This window comes from Mus pahari, chromosome 5 (genome assembly GCF_900095145.1).
Source record: "Mus pahari chromosome 5, PAHARI_EIJ_v1.1, whole genome shotgun sequence".
NCBI lineage: Eukaryota > Metazoa > Chordata > Mammalia > Rodentia > Muridae > Mus > Mus pahari.
In genome coordinates, this window is record NC_034594.1 from 153,207,086 (window position 1) to 153,212,666 (window position 5,581).

A 5,581-nucleotide genomic window follows, 5' to 3' on the forward strand; every position below is an offset into this window, starting at 1 on the left:
GTGTGCACAACTCAGAGGAAACCCTGCAGCCACAGAGGGTCACCATGGAGAAGCCACACAGGGCACCCAGGCATGTCACTGGATCCTAGAGGGGCTAATGTGTTGTCTCCTGCAGGCTTCAGATTTCCCCTTTCATCTATCTCTGTTGTGGTGGGGGGCATTCAGGGAGAGAATGGAAGGCTTTGCCCATGCTACACATGATGTGTCCTCCCTCTTAGCTCAACCACAGTCATCTTCTCATTTCTTTCTTCTTTTTTTTTTTTTTGCCTTACTAATTTAAAATAATTTTATTTTTTATTTTTAGAGAAATGCTACAAACTAACAGTAACATTTTATGACCTAAAGATACTAAAAACTCAATTTTCTGTAATTTCACCTGGAGTTCACCATTATTAACATTGATACTTTCACAATCTTTTCTATGCCTTCTGCGGCATGCATGTACACATGTGTGCAGTTTTAGAATCCAGATGTCAGTGTTTTTCTTTTTTCTTTTTTTAATATTTAATACCTGTCCTTTTTTTTTACTGAATTTATTTATTTATTTAAATATTTTCTTTATTTACATTTCAAATGTTATCCCCTTTCCCAGTTTTCCCCCCTCTCAGAAACCCCCTATCCCATCCTACCTCCCCCTGCTTCTTTTTTTTTATTAGATATTTTCTTTATTTACATTTCAAATGCTATCCCGAAAGTTCCCTATACCCTCCCCCTGCCCCTGCTCCCCTATTCACAGACTCCACTTCTTGGCCCTGGCCTTTCCCTGTGCTGGGTCATATGAAGTTGGCAAGACCAAGGGGCCTCTCCTCCCAGTGATGGCCAAATATGCCATCTTCTGCTACATATGCAGCTAGAGACAGGAACTCTAGGGGTACTGGTTAGTTCATATTGTTGTATCTTCTCATTTCTTAGGTGTGTGAACAACACTTACTTAATTCACTAAACCACCTATAGTCATGGAAATGGCAAACTTTGTAAATAGCAAGATTGTACAGAAGGTGCAAGGATTCCACTTTCTCCCAGCAACAAAGGAGCTGCCATAGATGACCCCTGCAGGAGCAGAGAGGCCATGGACACAGGTGACCCCTGCAGGAGCAATAATTAATGTATTTCTTTCTTTCCCCACACCCTTTTACAGACACATAAGCTATTCACAGGGCAGTTAATGAACAACAGGCAAGCTACACTTGCCCTTGAGCCATGGTGTGCCGGCCCTTGCTGTACAGCATCAAATGATCCTAACACAGACAAATGGCCTGCCCGGGGCACAGGCTACAAACACACTGGATGCAGATCAGAGTTCAGCCTTCCAGCCGAGGGGCGTGCCTGCTGCCTCACTGAGGGGCTCAGTGTCACTGTTCACAGAGATTTTCATGTCCCCTGGCCTCCCCCACACAGGTTTGGAAACCTTAGACTGCATCCAGGGCTGATCCTCAGAGCTCAGCTTCAGCCTCAGCATCGAGAGCCCAGCATGCCCCGCACAGGAACCTCAGCTGCTCACCCTTGGCTTCAGTCCAGACCCTGCCCTCAATCCCTTCCTCCTGGGAACTTCTGTGACCTTTGGTCAGTGCCCCAGTGACTTTAATCTCCACTGACGTGTGGGTCACTGTATCTCTTGATGCATTCATTACCTTACCGTGTGTGGATGCTAAATGCTGGGCCCTGTGAGGGAAGGGTCTCTGACCTCCCAGCACTCCACAGAGCACCTGACACAGCAGCTGCCCAGGGATCACAGGGTGAAGGGAAGGATGGGCCATGTGAGGTCTGAACCCTTGTGACTGACTGGCTCCCTCAGGAGACTTCCTTCTCCCTTCCCCTACCCACCAGCCCCTCCTTTCTGACTCCAGCTCTGTGTGGAAAGGCCAGGGCCCTGAGACTTGCAATCCTCACTCTGTGCTCTCCAGCACCTGGGACCCTCTGTTGTAGTATCCTCAGCTTCAGGGCCAACCTTTGAGAGATGCCACAATAGGTGACAATAGGCAGACTTGGTATAGGGATATGATGGGCCCAGGAGTGGTCAACACACAGTAGGGGCTTTTCTAAGGCTGACCCTGTGGTCTCCATGCTACTGCATGTCCTGAGTGCCACTCCCCTCTGTAGCTGTGACTCCCACATCAGCCCGGAACACTTGCTCACTCTGTCCCTTGAACTGTACCAGCCTCAAGTGGGCATATGGCGAGGTGGAGGGATGGGAGCTTTCTTCAGTCTATGGTGAACACAATGGTTCTACCAGCAGCTTCCTGGGCCCCATGACAGGGAGGAGAAGTAGCTAGAGAAATGGGGTTAGTAAGGAGGGAAGTCCTTTTAGGAGAAAAATGCACATGCCCTCAGGGAGAAGAGTGGCCAGGGAAACCTCAGGATGTTCCATTCCCAAAGCTCCATCCTCAGTTGTCTCCACTCTGGTCCCAGGGGATCACAGCAGGACCACCCCTTTGGTTCTGCCCTGGGAAGAGGTGTCTCACCTTGATCTCCTCATCTGATGTTTCCACCTTGAAGGGACGGATGCTCTCATCTTCTTTGGCTGATGGCTTTGATCCCGGGCCCCACCACCCATCTTCAAGTGGTAAGGTCTCCTCCTTGTCCCGGGAGACAAACCAGTAGATGACAAAGCCCAGCACAGAAACCAGGATGAGTCCCAGCCACATGACTCCTGGGAGAAGAGAGGACACATCAGCAAGAGGGACAACCTGGCCTGGTGCCTGGCTCTCCAGGGACACCAGTTATCAGAAAGGCTCTTCCCCAGCTCATCCCGAATGTGAGGGTTCATCTCAGCTGTCACCCTGATGGGATTTAGAGCCCCTTAGGAGACAAGCCTGCAGGTTGACTATGACGGTGCCTCCAGAAGAGCTGACCTGAGGTGGAAGAGCGACTGTGAGTTTGGTTGGTGTCTCTCCTCTTGCTAGAGCCCCAGGCTGAATAAAAGAAGAAAGAGATCTGAGCTCCAGCATTCATCGCTGTCTCACTGTGGAGACAATATGATCAGTCACCCCCAGTCCTGCCTGATGGGACATTCTCAGGTACTTAGGTCCAGAATCTGTGGTCTAGCTTCCTTATATTTTGAAAATATTTAAGAAACAAACTCTACAAGGAGGGTGGATTTGCTTACAATTTAGACAAGGAGGGTCTCTAAGTTTCTCCAGACAGCAACATCTTATGGTTTATAAAAAGTCATGCAACCAAGGTAAAACATGGATAAATTTACCTGGGAGTGTGTGGGCTGATAATGTGACTGTTCCGTGACATGGTGACAGGAAAGGTTTTCATTGTAGATATGAGGGAGAGAACAGCCAGAGGCCTTGGAAGAGTCCAGAGCAGACACAGGGAGCAGTAGATTGAACAAGGCCAGCAGACTGGACCTGGCCAGGAGAGAAGCAGGAGAGCAGCGTGGGGTGGGGGTGGGGATGGAGGGATGAAGACCAAGGGAAGACCCAGGGTGTGCACAGCAGAATTAGCAGGGTTAAAAGGAAATGAACAGCTGGGGAGGAAAGCTGTGAGCTGGGGAAGCTTGGGGTCCTGGAGGAGGTGAGAAGATTTAGGTCCTTGTGATCCTGAGGGACCTGGAGGCCAGCATGGGCTTTAGTGTGCTAACAGACACCAGAGTTATCCTTTTATCCCCTCTGCCAGTGTTAGGGAAATGGCTCCTTTAGTAGAGGGAAGCCAGCTTCACAAGCTCTAGAACAATGCTGGCTTTTGTCTAGTCACCAGCATTTGGGGAAGTAGCCTTTCATTTGTGTGTGACAGGGAGACAAGCTAATCTGTCTTTTCCCAGTGCCAAGGGAACCCAGTTGCTCTGCTCTCTGTTCTAGAGATGGATTTTAGATTCAAGCCTGGATTAAAGATAATGGGAGTCTTAAAGAGCCACTCATTGTTCAAAGAGCTAAGAATCCATTATTTGGAGCCTGGCAGATTTCCTTGTCCCTAAGTCCATTTCTTTGATGTAAGTCCACCTAAGGAAAGAAAAATACCAAGGCAAAAACAAAAAACAAAAACAAAAACAAACAAACAAGAAAATATGTGGGCAGTCTGGTAGCCCATCTGGTAGCCCATGGGGGGGCAATAATATATTTCTAAATCTTTTCTCCTACCAGGGCTTCAGCATGGGACCTGTTGGTCCACTTCTAATGCAGAAAGGAATCCTGCCTCCCAGGATGGGGTTTGGGTTTGATTCTGGAACTAACTTATGTCTGGTAACACCTGAAATCTAGCTTTCGAACCAAGTTCAATCCTTCTGCAGGAGATCCATGCTCCAGGTGGGGTGGCCAAGAGACAAGCTGATAACATGAAGCATGAAGTTAACAAGAAGTTAACATGAAGCTGTTAACTGCACCAGCTTCACGTTCTAATGCCTAGACAAAAGCCAGCATCCCTCAGGAAGCCTGTTCCCCTCTACCAAAGGGACCGGTTCCCTTACCACTGGGGGACAAATGGCTAACAGTGCATGCTGGCCTCCAAGCTTACTCGCTATCAGCAGGACCTGTTACAGAATTTAGAGCTCATGCTGCTTCCTGACTCCTCATCCCTCCCTTCCCTAAATGTCTCTCCCCACAACGGCTCTTTATCTTTATAATCCTGACAGTTTAGCAATTCACTCATATTCTCATATTCATATTGATTCTCTCTCTCTCTCTCTCTCTCTCTCTCTTTCTCTCTCTCTCCCCTCCCCCCCTCCCTTACCCTCTCTTGATCTCAGGCTTAGCCTCCCACTCTCTTAAGTCCTCTCTTTGTCTTCCTCCCTCCCCCACTGTCCCCGTCCTCTCATCGCCCATCCTATCTGCTGGGCACATTTAGTTTCCTACTTTCAATCTTTGCCCCTTCAAGCGGCCTCTGGTCGCACTCACTCTCATATATATATACACAATAAAAGCCTTCCAGTTAACCATGCCTTGGAGTGGACTTGTCCTGAGTTTATAGAAGCTGCACTGTGTCTCTCTGATGCCACATGGAGGCTCTGGGACCTCCCACCCCTGGCCATGGCATCCCACAGCCTTCCCAGGTCATGAAGCAAACTGCAGGCAGATTAAAGCCAGCCAGGTGTGTCCATGGCAGGAACGCTCATGTGTCAGACATCCACTGTCTAGAGGGAGTTCAGAGAGGCCTAGACTGTAACTTCGTGATGATAGAAAGATAGGGAAAGTAAGGGGAGACAGAGGAGCCCCCCAACTCCAGGATCTGGTTAAGTCTCTTCAAAGAACTTTCAAACGGCTTGCAAGGGACCATAATCCTTTGAGAGAAGTCCACAAATATTTTTGATTACTAAACCATGCTTAGCAGTCAAAGCACATGCTTTGACTCTACTTCCTTGTGACATGTAGTAAAAATTCCTTTGAACTTTTTTGACCTGTGTACTGGCTGGTTTTGCTTGTCAACTTGACACAGGCTGGAGTTATCACAGAGAAAGAAGTTCCACGAGAATCCAGCTGTAATGCATTTTCTCAATTAGTGATCAAGGGTGAAGGTCCCCTTGTCAGTGGTGCCATCTCTGGTTAGCTGGGGCTGAAGAATCAGCTGTGATTAACAAGATACCAGAACCACTAAAGTGAAACCTTTGTATTACTGGGACTATTGATGCTGGTTAGCTGGA